This window comes from Helianthus annuus, chromosome 7 (genome assembly GCF_002127325.2).
Source record: "Helianthus annuus cultivar XRQ/B chromosome 7, HanXRQr2.0-SUNRISE, whole genome shotgun sequence".
Lineage (NCBI taxonomy): Eukaryota > Viridiplantae > Streptophyta > Magnoliopsida > Asterales > Asteraceae > Helianthus > Helianthus annuus.
This window is the reverse complement of record NC_035439.2, coordinates 128,909,266-128,922,640: the sequence shown is the minus strand read 5'-3', so window position 1 is coordinate 128,922,640 and position 13,375 is coordinate 128,909,266.

Genomic DNA, 13,375 nt, shown 5'->3' with positions numbered 1-13,375 from the left:
CTAGACTCCTTAGCCTCGATTTCAACACCATGCGCCTAAGCATCCTAGCAACTTAAGCACCTGTCACATACGTTAAAATAAAGTCAATACATATAACGTAAAGGTGAGCACACAAGTTTGATAATAGCATATAGAGTTCGAATAGTTTACGCATAACCAGGCACGTACACAGAGGAAAACGATGCATGTTAATTATCGACATGGGACCATCGATACCAACGACTGCGGGTTGACCGTCCGAGACGGTTCGCAATACATGATTACCACCGTAATCCATGCAAGTAATTGTCCTTAACAACCCCCGTGTGAACGGATGCTGAGTCCAAACTATAGTACTACGTTGCTAAGGCAGGTAGATAGCACTCCACGTGTAAACATAATAAACAGCATTCATTTAGTCAAGTAGCACATGCAAATGGTCAGCGTTCAAATAGTTTATGTTTGATTGTGATTTGATAGGTAACGTATGTAACACCCAAAAGTGCTAAAAGCAAAAAGGGATCGAGTATACTCACAGTGATTGATTGTGGATTGAAGGGAGCGCTGAGAGTAGAATTAGCCTGAATAGTTCGATAGCATAACGATAAGTAACGCAGAAAAGTAAACAAGTGTGGATGGATCGAATGGGCTGGTCGATCGAACGGCAGGTTCGATCGAACGGGCTGTTCGGTCGGCAGGTATGTCCGGTTGGACAGTCCTGTTCGACCGGCCGGTAGGCTCGATCGGCTGGACCATTCGAGTGGATTGTTTCTTCCTCTGGTGTGTTTGTGTTTGAGGATTTGAACTTTTGAAGTTTTCGTTGTAGTATTTGAGAACACAGAAGTGTTCTTACCTTTCAAGTCGGTCGATCGAACGGTTCGTTCGATCGGCTAGCTCACTCGATCGGCTAGAAACTTCAGAATTAGTCCTCAACTGAATATCGCTCGATCGAACAGTCCGTTCGATCGGCTGGCATTCCCTACTACGAACGAGTTGTGAAAACGATTAAGTGTTGAAGCATAGTATCTCATGATCCGAACAGTAATGTTCACCAATCGAGTGCCATATTCGATCGAACACTACTTCGTCAATACTATACTTCAAAAGTCTGGAAAAGTGAGACGCCATGTGCTAGCCGATCGGCTGGCCCGGTCGATCGGCTGGTGTGTCCGATCGGCTGGGCTGTTTGATTAGCCTAGCCGTTCGGCCAGCAAGTCTGACCTGGTCGGCCTTTCGTCTAACACTTGGTCGTCTGGTTACTTGTCATTATATCGAGGTAGTTTGATAACGAGTTGAACTATGATACCTTCGTTCTTACTCGTCTCTCCGGCTCGGACAGGAATCACCCAAGTCCGGCCGGTGAACGGTTCGGAACGTTGGTTTAGAGTCTAACCCAAAATCGGTGAACCTTGTATATAGAATCCGAATCTTGAACCTTTTAACTTGCTAAAATGATTAGTTAGCCGGTTCAAGCTCCGTTTCTAGTGGTTTGAAGGCATTGAGTGTAAAAGAGTTGAAAGAAAGTTGGGATTCCTTCTCTCAATCCTTCACAACTTGTGGATGTTTAGATCTTTGATAGATCTTAGCTTGTTTATGTGGAAATCGGTTAGATGTAAGCTAATCATAGTTGAATGAGGCCAAAACATGATGTTCTTCAAGAACACCATGATGACATCACCCAAGAACACTTAGATCTTGGTGATTTCACGGTTAGAATCCAAGTTTTGAAAGATAGAAAGGTGTAGAATCAAGTAATGATAAAAAACGTACAAGAATTAGAGTGAAAACTTACCGGGATTGAGAGAAATCTGAGAAAAGATGAAGAATAGGAGCTGGCCGGTCAGAACTTTCCAAAAGTGGAAATGAAGACAAGGACAGCCCTATTTATAGGCTTCCAAAAGAGGAAAGTGGCAGCCGATCGGCCAGGAGCTCCGATCGAGTGGGCTGCTCGATCGGCTGGCAAGATGCTAGCCGATCGGCTGGCCTGTTCGATCAGGATGCCTCCTGTTCGATCCGCGACACACTTTGAGTATTTTGCGACGATTTTCGACGTTTCGATTTCGATAGACGCTGATACGGATACGATAGGGTTCCCAGTCAAATTACTTTTAATCCCAACCACTATATCTAACATACAATCTTCTATAAGTCACGTCTCGATGTCGTTTTCGATTGAGTTCGATTGCCTTTCGAGTTTCGATTCGATTTTCGATTGATTTGCTTGAATACCACACCAAACATAAAATAAACACGCACAAGTAACACATAAGGCACACACACGTATAACAATACCGCAATTCGCATAATTCGAGTCTCGAGTTCGATGATTGTTAGATCGGTTTGATTACTGATTAGTTAACTTTATCGCATTGTTACTTCCTATCATTCACAGTCGTAGATCGGTTCGCGTTAAAACATAACATTCGATTACTTCGATTCTTGCTGATTACAACACTTACTCCACATAATACAACTAAAACATAAAATAGACTATCTACAGTCAAAGAAAGTCAAAGTTGACTTGGACTTTGACTTTGACTTTGACATTCGAAAACACGGGGTGTTACAGCCTCCCCTTGTTTAGGGAATTTCGTCCCGAAATTAGGCTCGAAGGCTACATAACGCCGCGATTTACCAATTTGATGCTTCAGATCTATTTATTTAAACAACTGCGGGTACTTGGCCTTCATGTCGCTTTCGAGTTCCCAAGTGAACTCCGCGCCTCGTTTGCCTTCCCATCGGACCTTCACGATCGGGATGCGAGAGCGCCTGAGTTGCTTGGTTTGGCGATCCATGATTTCGACAGGCTTTTCCACGAAGTGTAACGTTTTGTTGACCTGAAGATCGTCGAGCGGTACGATTAGATCATGATCAGCAAGGCATTTTCGGAGGTTAGAGACGTGGAAAGTCGGGTGGACGTTACTGAGTTCCTCCGGTAATTCGAGTCTGTAGGCGACTTTTCTAATTCTTTCCAAAATCCTAAAAGGTCCAACATATCGAGGCGCGAGTTTCCCTTTCTTGCCAAATCTGACTACACCCTTCCAAGGGGATACCTTTAGGAGTACGTAGTCACCAACGGCGAACTCAAGGGGCTTGCGTCTTTTATCGGCGTAACTTTTCTGTCTGTTCCGAGCTTTTACCAAGTTGTCTCTAATCTGGTGGATTTTGTCAGTCGTTTCTTGTAGAATCTCGGGACCGGTTAGTTGCGAGTGACCGATCTCGTGCCACACAATAGGCGATCGACATCTTCTACCATACAAAGCCTCGAAAGGTGCCATTTGAATGCTGGCATGATAGCTATTATTGTACGAGAATTCCACCAATGGCAGGTGTTTGTTCCAACTACCACCAAAATCTATAACACACGCTCGGAGCATGTCTTCAAGAGTACGGATTGTTCTTTCAGCCTGTCCGTCGGTTTGAGGATGGAATGCAGTACTCAGATTAAGCGACGTACCAAGGGCCGCTTGAAACGTTTCCCACAATCGCGAAGTGAACCGAGCGTCACGGTCTGAAATGATATCACGAGGCGTACCATGATTACAAATGATCTCGTCGGTGTAGATTTGGGCTAGTCGTTCCACCTTATAGTCTTCTCGTATCGGCAAAAAGTGAGCTGACTTCGTGAGACGATCAACTATAACCCAAATACTGTCGTGACCTGATGGCGTGGGCGGAAGTTTCGTTATGAAATCCATAGCTATACTCTCCCACTTCCATATAGGTATCGGCGGTTGTTCGAGTAAGCCAGAAAGTCTTTGATGTTCAGCCTTGACTCTTGCGCAAGTTAAACAGCTTCCAACGTAAAGAGCGATATCCCTTTTCATACCCGGCCACCAGTACTTATAACGAAGATCCTGGTACATCTTATCTGCACCGGGATGAATAGAATACCGGGATTTGTGGGCTTCATTCATGATGATCTTTCGCAAATCGGTCCGCTTAGGGATCCAAATTCGGTCCAGATAGTAGAATATCCCATCTGCTTTGCTTACTAACTGAGCTCCATCGTGATAGATCCTTTCTTTCTTCAATGTGCGCTCGTTAAAGCAAGCATGTTGAGCTTCGCGAATAAGGGTTTCGAGGTTGTGCTAGGCTTGGATGTTTCGAGTACTGAGCACGTAACTCTTTCTGCTGAGCGCATCAGCAACCACATTCGCCTTGCCTGGGTGATAACGAATCTCACAGTCGTAATCATTGAGAAGTTCTACCCATCGGCTTTGACGCATATTAAGCTCTCTCTGATTAAAGATGTGTTGTAAACTCCTGTGATCAGTGTAGATTGTACACTTAGTGCCATACAGGTAGTGTCGCCAAATCTTCAATGCAAAGACAACCGCGCCTAGCTCGAGGTCATGGGTTGTATAGTTCTTCTCGTGGATCTTGAGCTGACGAGATGCGTAGGCTATATAACCTTGTCTCGCTGCATGAGGACACAGCCGAGACCAAGGTTAGAAGCATCACAGTAGACAATGAAGTTGTCGCTTCCGTCGGGCAGCGTAAGAATTGGTGCGTTGCACAGCATATGTTTGAGAGTTTGAAAGGCAGTCTCTTGTGCGTTTCCCCACACAAAAGGCTTGTCCTTATGCATAAGAGCGGTAAGCGGTACAACGATCTTGGAGAATCCTTCAATGAATCGTCGATAATAGCCCGCTAGTCCGAGAAAAGAACGAACTTCTGACGGGTTCTTAGGCGTAATCCAGCTTTTGACAGCTTCAATCTTCGCAGGATCGACATGGATACCCTGACTATTCACAATGTGACCCAGAAATTGAACCTCCTCCAACCAGAATTCGCACTTGGAGAACTTGGCATAGAGTTGGTTCCCCTGGAGTAACTCGAGAACCCAACGTAGATGCTGCGCGTGTTCGGCTTTCGTTTTGGAATAAATCAAGACATCGTCGATGAACACGATGACGAACCGGTCAAGATAAGACTTACACACGCGATTCATCAGATCCATAAAAACCGCGGGTGCGTTGGTTAGACCAAAGGGCATAACAACAAATTCGTAATGGCCATAACGGGTTCGAAAAGCAGTTTTGGGAATGTCTTCCTCTTGAATCCGTAGCTGATGATATCCTGAACGCAAATCGATTTTAGAGAAACATGCTGCACCTTGTAGCTGATCAAACAAATCGTCGATTCGGGGCAAGGGGTATCGGTTCTTAATGGTTAGCTTATTCAATTCCCGATAGTCGATGCACATCCGGAACGACTCGTCCTTCTTTTTGACGAAAAGGACTGGCGCGCCCCAAGGAGAGGTGCTTGGGCGAATAAAGCCTTTTTCGAGTAATTCCTGGAGTTGGTTCGAGAGTTCCCTCATTTCGGATGGAGCGAGTCGATAAGGGGCTTTGGCAACGGGGTTAGCTCCAGGAATGAGGTCGATACGGAAGTCGATATCACGACTTGGTGGTAGTCCGGGAAGATCGTCAGGGAACACCTGAGGAAATTCACGAACCACTGGAACTTCTTTGACTTCAGCTTTCTTTTTCTTTCCCTTCTCCGCTACTACAATGTTGGCCAAGAAAGCTTGGTATTCCTTGCGGAGATACTTGCTGGCTTGAATACACGACATAAGCTTGAGACCTTTCGACGCTGTTTCACCGTATACACATAGAAGATCACCATTCGCGAGTGAGAATCGGATCATCTTTTCAAAGCACACAACTTCGGCATGGTTTTCGCGAAGAAAGTCCATGCCTATTATGACATCAAAACTTCCGAGTTGCATCGGAATAAGGTCGATTGGGAAGATGTGATTGTTGAGTTCGAGAGTACAATCACGGAGTACTGAGTTAACGGCAATAGTTCTTCCTGTAGCAACTTCGACTTCGAATGACGAGGATAGATAAGAGCGCTTACGACTAAGGAGCTTCTCGAATTCAAATGACACAAAGCAGTTATCGGCTCCAGTATCAAACAAACATGATGCATAAATACCATTCACAAGGAACGTACCATTAACCACGTTGTTATCCTCCTGAGCCTGGCGGGCATTGATGTTGAAGGTTCGGGCATGGGCTGCTTGATGCTGTTGCTGAGGCTGCTGTTGTTGCTGCTGCTGTTGTTGCTGCTGGGGCTCTTGCTTAACCACCCTGTTTGGGCACCTGTTTGCAAAGTGGTTAGGGTCACCACATGCAAAGCAAACTCGAGCATTGACTGCAGGTGCTGGAGCTGCTTGTTGGCCTTGAGGGGCGGGGAGTAGAGCTTGGTTGGCAGTAGCTTGAACTGGGGCTTGACGAGGACCATAGCGACAGTTCGCAGTGAAATGACCGTAAAGGTTGCAGTGAGCGCAAAAACGACAAGCTAGACCCACTGGATGATGATACGAACATGTCGGGCAGAGTGGGTGAGGGCCTGTGTACGCACGCTTTGCTGGCGGTGCATTGATCACTGGAGCTGAGCGAGGGTGCTGTTGCTGCTGAGCTGGTACAGCTTGTAGGGGAGTGGCGTTTTTCGCGGCAGCACAGCTCTTGTTGTTCTTCTTCTTCCTTCTTGATGACTTGGAGGATTGAGCAGGTGAGTCGGTGGGTGCTGCGATGGCTTGATGCAGAGACTTGGTTGGCTTATCCCAGAAACCAGCTTTTACTCGCTTATCATTGATCTCAGCGGCGAGTAGGTAGGTTTCTTCGATCGTTGCTGGCTTGGCGGCGTGAACAAAGTCGGCTACACAGTCGGGTAGGGCTCGAATGTACTTCTTGATGGCTTGATCTGAGGTCTTGACTTGATCAGGACAGATAATGCTAAGCTGCTTGAAGCGAGCAGTGAGAGCAGCGTTGTCTCCATCCTTCTGCTTGATTCCCCAGAACTCGTCCTCCAGCTTTTGGCGTTCATGAGGAGGGCAGAATTCTTCGATCATAATTGCCTTCAACTCCTTCCATGTTAGCCCGTAAGCTGCATCATTTCCGCGCTTGTTTCGTTCGGCCGTCCACCAGTCTAGAGCACGGGACTGGAAGACGCCTGTAGCATTGAGAGTGCGGAGATGTTTAGGATATCCGCTCTGGCGCAGAGTGACTTCGACCTAGTCGAACCAGTGAAACATGGCTGTAGGACCATCTTCGCCAGTGAACTCTTTTGGTCCGCATGCCTTGAACTGCTTGAAGCTGAAAGCAGCCTTGCTTGAATCCTTAGGGATTTCAGCTCGGGATTCTTCAGACGACTTGCTAGCGTTTTCATACACCTCACTCACAGCTTTCGCCACGGTTTTGGAGATGATCGTAGTGTGTCGATTAAAATGATAGCAGAATCGAATGTCATCCCAACATAAAACAGAGAAAGCAAATATAAACACATAAAATCAACAAGTTATCAGAGTACGCGGTTGCGGTTCTCAGAATTGAAACACATAAAATCGAGAGATAGATTGTCTGCGGCTACTAGACATCGACTACCCAAGGCAATTCGACTATTCACAGTAGACTTGTCTTCACTTTCGACTCTAGAGGTCGTGTTTCTGCCTCGACTCTTGGGCATTCCACACGCGTTTCCTAGGTCATACTTGTGAGTTCAGGTCGTTGGAGTCCATCGAGGCCTTGGTGAGATGAATAAAGTCCAGATCAAACTGCCAAGGTCAGGGTTTCACCCCTTGGCTTAACAATTTCTTCCTTGTTTATAAGAAAATAAAGGAGATTATGCATCAAAATATAGATTTCACTCCTGATTTATTATAATCTCCCTTGTTTGTTGGTGTAAATAATGAGATAAGCATGAATAATCGAATAAAATCAGCATAAGTCAGGCAGTTTGGTCAGGAGTTTGCGGCTTTCACACCTATTCCTAACTGAATCGCCTTCGAGTGCAATGATAGTGAAGAATTGCAGAATAAGCACATAAACTGAGTCTATTGGTTCCTAACTATAGTCTAGGTCTCTAAGACAGCGACCCGGACTAGGTCGTGTCTGCCTAATTCCCTATAGTTATGGCTCTGATACCAATCTGTCACACCCCAACCGATGGCGGAATCATCGGGGCGCGGCACTGAGCGAAACAGATTGTCCAGAAGTTTCCACAACAACTATTATTACAAATTCAGTTAAATGATACGTCCCATACCGTATCCCAAATAAATAAACAAGTTATCATAGAAAGCAACTAGGCAAATAAATTCCGTTCCGACAACTCAGATTCAATTATTATTACAGACAGTTGTTTATTATTTCTAGACTCCCTAGCCTCGATTTCATCACCATGCGCCTAAGCATCCTAGCAACTTAAGCACCTGTCACATATGTTAAAATAAAGTCAATACATATAATGTAAAGGTGAGCACACAAGTTTGATAATAGCATATAGAGTTCGAATAGTTTACGCATAACCAGGCACGTACATAGAGGAAAACGATGCATGTTAATTATCGACATGGGACCATCGATACCAATGACTGCGGGTTGACTGTCCGAGACGGTTCGCAATACATGATTACCACTGTAATCCATGCAAGTAATTGTCCTTAACAACCCCCGTGTGAACGGGTGCTGAGTCCAAACTATAGTACTACGTTGCTAAGGCAGGTAGATAGCACTCCACGTGTAAACATAATAAACATCATTCATTTAGTCAAGTAGCACATGCAAATGGTCAGCGTTCAAATAGTTTATGTTTGATTGTGATTTGATAGGTAACGTATGTAACACCCAAAAGTGCTAAAAGCAAAAAGGGATCGAGTATACTCACAGTGATTGATTGTGGATTGAAGGGAGCGCTGAGAGTAGGATTAGCCTGAATAGTTCGATAGCATAATGATAAGTAACGCGGAAAAGTAAACAAGTGTGGATGGATCGAATGGGCTGGTCGATCGAACGGCAGGTTCGATCGAACGGGCTGTTCGGTCGGCTGGTATATCCGGTTGGACAGTCCTGTTCGATCGGCCGGTAGGCTCGATCGGCTGGACCATTCGAGTGGATTGTTTCTTCCTCTGGTGTGTTTGTGTTTGAGGATTTGAACTTTTGAAGTTTTCGTTGTAGTATTTGAGAACACAGAAGTGTTCTTACCTTTCAAGTCGGTCGATCGAACGGTTCGTTCGATTGGCTAGCTCACTCGATCGGCTAGAAACTTCAGAATTAGTCCTCAACTGAATATCGCTCGATCGAACAGTCCGTTCGATCGGCTGGCATTCCCTACTACGAACGAGTTGTGAAAACGATTAAGTGTTGAAGCATAGTATCTCATGATCCGAACAGTAATGTTCACCAATCGAGTGCCATATTCGATCGAACACTACTTCGTCAATACTATACTTCAAAAGTCTGGAAAAGTGAGACGCCATGTGCTAGCCGATCGGCTGGCCCGGTCGATCGGCTGGTGTGTCCGATCGGCTGGGCTGTTTGATTAGCCTAGCCGTTCGGCCAGCAAGTCTGACCTGGTCGGCCTTTCGTCTAACACTTGGTCGTCTGGTTACTTGTCATTATATCGAGGTAGTTTGATAACGAGTTGAACTATGATACCTTCGTTCTTACTCGTCTCTCCGGCTCGGACAGGAATCACCCAAGTCCGGCCGGTGAACGGTTCGGAACGTTGGTTTAGAGTCTAACCCAAAATCGGTGAACCTTGTATATAGAATCCGAATCTTGAACCTTTTAACTTGCTAAAATGATTAGTTAGCCGGTTCAAGCTCCGTTTCTAGTGGTTTGAAGGCATTGAGTGTAAAAGAGTTGAAAGAAAGTTGGGATTCCTTCTCTTAATCCTTCACAACTTGTGGATGTTTAGATCTTTGATAGATCTTAGCTTGTTTATGTGGAAATCGGTTAGATCTAAGCTAATCATAGTTGAATGAGGCCAAAACATGATGTTCTTCAAGAACACCATGATGACATCACCCAAGAACACTTAGATCTTGGTGATTTCACGGTTAGAATCCAAGTTTTGAAAGATAGAAAGGTGTAGAATCAAGTAATGATCAAAACCGTACAAGAATTAGAGTGAAAACTTACCGGGATTGAGAGAAATCTGAGAAAAGATGAAGAATAGGAGCTGGCCGGTCAGAACTTTCCAAAAGTGGAAATGAAGACAAGGACAGCCCTATTTATAGGCTTCTATAAGAGGAAAGTGGCAGCCGATCGGCCAGGAGCTCCGATCGAGTGGGCTGCTCGACCGGCTGGCAAGATGCTAGCCGATCGGCTGGCCTGTTCGATCAGGATGCCTCCTATTCGATCCGCGACACACTTTGAGTATTTTGCGACGATTTTCGACGTTTCGATTCCGATAGACGCTGATACGAATACGATAGGGTTCCCAGTTAAATTACTTTTAATCCCAACCACTATATCTAACATACAATCTTCTATAAGTCACGTTTCAATGTCGTTTTCGATTGAGTTCGATTGCCTTTCGAGGTTCGATTCGATTTTCGATTGATGTAACACCTCGAGTTTTTGTGTCCAATAATGTGTTAACACGTGTCATTTGATTACACGTGGCAGTGATATTAAATAAAGAACTAATATTGACAAACCTTGAAAGTATATAAATTCGAGGGTTATAAATGTCAAACAAGGGTAAATATACTGTATAGTAACCCAAATTGGTGCTTGTACCCTCAAACGAATAAATCATGGATCGTAAGGAAGCGAAACGCGGAAGAAAGTGAGAGATTACAAGCTACAGGGGTTAACTGTGTCAACATGTTTAATAATACCTCTGAGTGACCCTTTAACGCTCCCGAGGCTTTGTAACAGTATTATACGCTCACTAGAACATATTGTATAAATTCCGTGAAGTTCCGTTATAAAACGAGAAAGTTATGATCAAATTCGTATGAGAAGGGTTAGAAGCGGCAACAATGAAAGTTAAGGCTTTCTGAATAAATAATAAACTAAATGGGGACTTAACAACGCGGGTAAATAACACGAGGTCCTTAGTTGTAATTAACCGAGGGCCAAACCGCAAAGTTACCCCTTCAAACCCGAAAGGTCAGGTAAATCATTACAAAAGATTTCGTTATTAATTACCAGATTCTGATAATCATTACAAAAGATTTAAAAATCCTGAAATTTTAACCTCTCGCGACCCGCGTAAGGGATTGGGTTAAGTTGAGGCGGGCCGCGAGCCACCTAAGATACGCGTCTGATCTTTACACATCAGGCGACCCGCGTAAAAGCAGCATGGATTCTCCATGCGGGCCGCATTAGACGCCCAGATGCAGAATGTTTGTAGTTTCTTGCCTTTTGAGCTTGTGAATGATCAAAACGCCAATAAATGAGGCATGGGCACCCTATACTCGACCCATAGCTCTATGGGACACCTGCCCATCATCCATGACCTGTTGTAGATGTTGTGTGATGATCTTGTGTGCTATGCTTCACTATAAATAGCCACATTTGGCTCATAACATTCACACAACTCAAAAACACTCAACTGATCATTCTAAGAAGCTCTCAAGCATTCCTCTCTGCTCTCTAAGCAAGATACAACTTCTGTAAGTCGTTCAAATCCATTTTGGTCTTATATTTCCATAGATTTAGCTTATAAACTCAACCGTCGTAACTAACGGTTGTCATCACGATAATTCACAAATGGTCCAGTGAATTGTCGGATCAAAAGTAGTTTTGAGTTGGTATTTATGTGGGTAATAAACCCCAAAAAGGGTTCCCTCTGATCACCACTCTAACTATGTCAAATGTCGAGTCAAACGTGCACTTAAAAAGTCAACAGAAAGCTATTTTGCCGTTTTATACATAATCTGTAATGTATTTGTTATGAAACCTGTTTTGACACTCATAAAACATGATATTAAGTATATAAACTTGTTTACGCTCGTTTGAATCGACCATTTGCTATATTGACCCGGTTCGGAGCCGAATGTCGCAAAAGTTTGACTTTTGCTTTGACTTCAGTTCTGACCCGTTTTAGTGAGGTATAGATATGCCTTAGGACTCTCTTAGGACCAGATTACATGATGGTATAGACCTCTGTAATCGGCTCATGAATTGTCCGAGTCTTTTACGCATTTCCGTTAATCGCCTAAAAGTTGACCGTAACGGCCTTTTAAAAATAAAACGAGTATTTCGGACACGTGAACGGACCATAACCTTGCTTACTAAATTATAAGCATGTCCTTAAAGTTTCACGTCAACCCGAGGTCTAGAATGAGAGTTATGCTAAATAGCGCATTTATAAGAAACTTTTGTAATAAACGGCGCAATTAGCATAACCCCTATCTAAACCAAGTTTCCGTCACCAAAACTTTTACCCACTTTTATAAATTAATATTTTGGGAATTTTAAAGATTTTTAATAATTTTTACCTTGCTCATAACCTGCGGTTATGGCTACGGTTCGGTAAATACCGAATATGCCCTTTTCGGCCAAAACATGAGTTCTACAAGGTCTTTTGACCCGATTCCAGTTGCTACTGATTTTAAATAATAAATAAAGTATTTTAAACTTTATAAACTGTTCGGGAAACTCAGATTTCCTGTAGAACTCGAAAAGCTCTTTAAAAGTCTTTAAAATGACCGAAAAGCCCCTACGGGGCATAATATTAACTTAAACTCGTTACAGGCATCACGGAAGGTATCCTACTGATACCACAACCTCTTTAACGCATATTGACTTAGGAAATAAACGTAAGACTCTCATGGTTAACCGTTTCGCCTATTGCGCACACGGTTCGGCTTATGAAACTAGTTTTCATAAAATAGCCGATACGGGTCAAATTATATTATTTGGACCCCAAAATCCAGAGTGTGAACCTTGAACCCATATAAAACAAGTCTCTGAACTTGTTTAGGGCAGAATCACATTCCATTCTCGGTTTTCGCCTTTTCGCGCGATTAAACCATATTTATATTCCGGAACCAACCGGTCTAGGCTACGGCCAATATAAAGACCCGTTAGGATTCTAAGAGGTTAATTAAAACCTTCGTTCCAGATTAGGAGCCCAGTAAAAGCTATCGGTGATTTAATCAAACTAAGGAATAATACTTGCAAAGGTAAATACTTTAACTTATTTCCCCTATACGGGCTTGGGTTACGGTATGTTAATACCGCTTGATTGAGCATTATATTTTTCCATCGCTTAGGTGGTTAATTAAATAATATGATCGGCTCATTTAAACAGTTTTGTTTCTTAAAAGCCTTTGGGGGGTTTAATGACCGTTGTCCCGGATATCCTTGGCATCATTTTACGAAATGGCCACGACCATCGACATCCCGGTGTAGGCGTACACCCGGTATATATTGTCGACATTAAATTAAGAGACGTAGCCGTTGGTTTTTATACTACGGTTTTACGCAATGTGGTGTGTCTATAAATCTTTAACCCGGCACGACCAGGGCTACTGAACGCATAAAAGAACATGTAAAACGTTCACAAGATTTTAATAATTTTCCCAAGTTATAAAAGAGTTTGTGCCTTGTGCATTCAAATCATTTTTAATAAACATTTTCAAATGTGT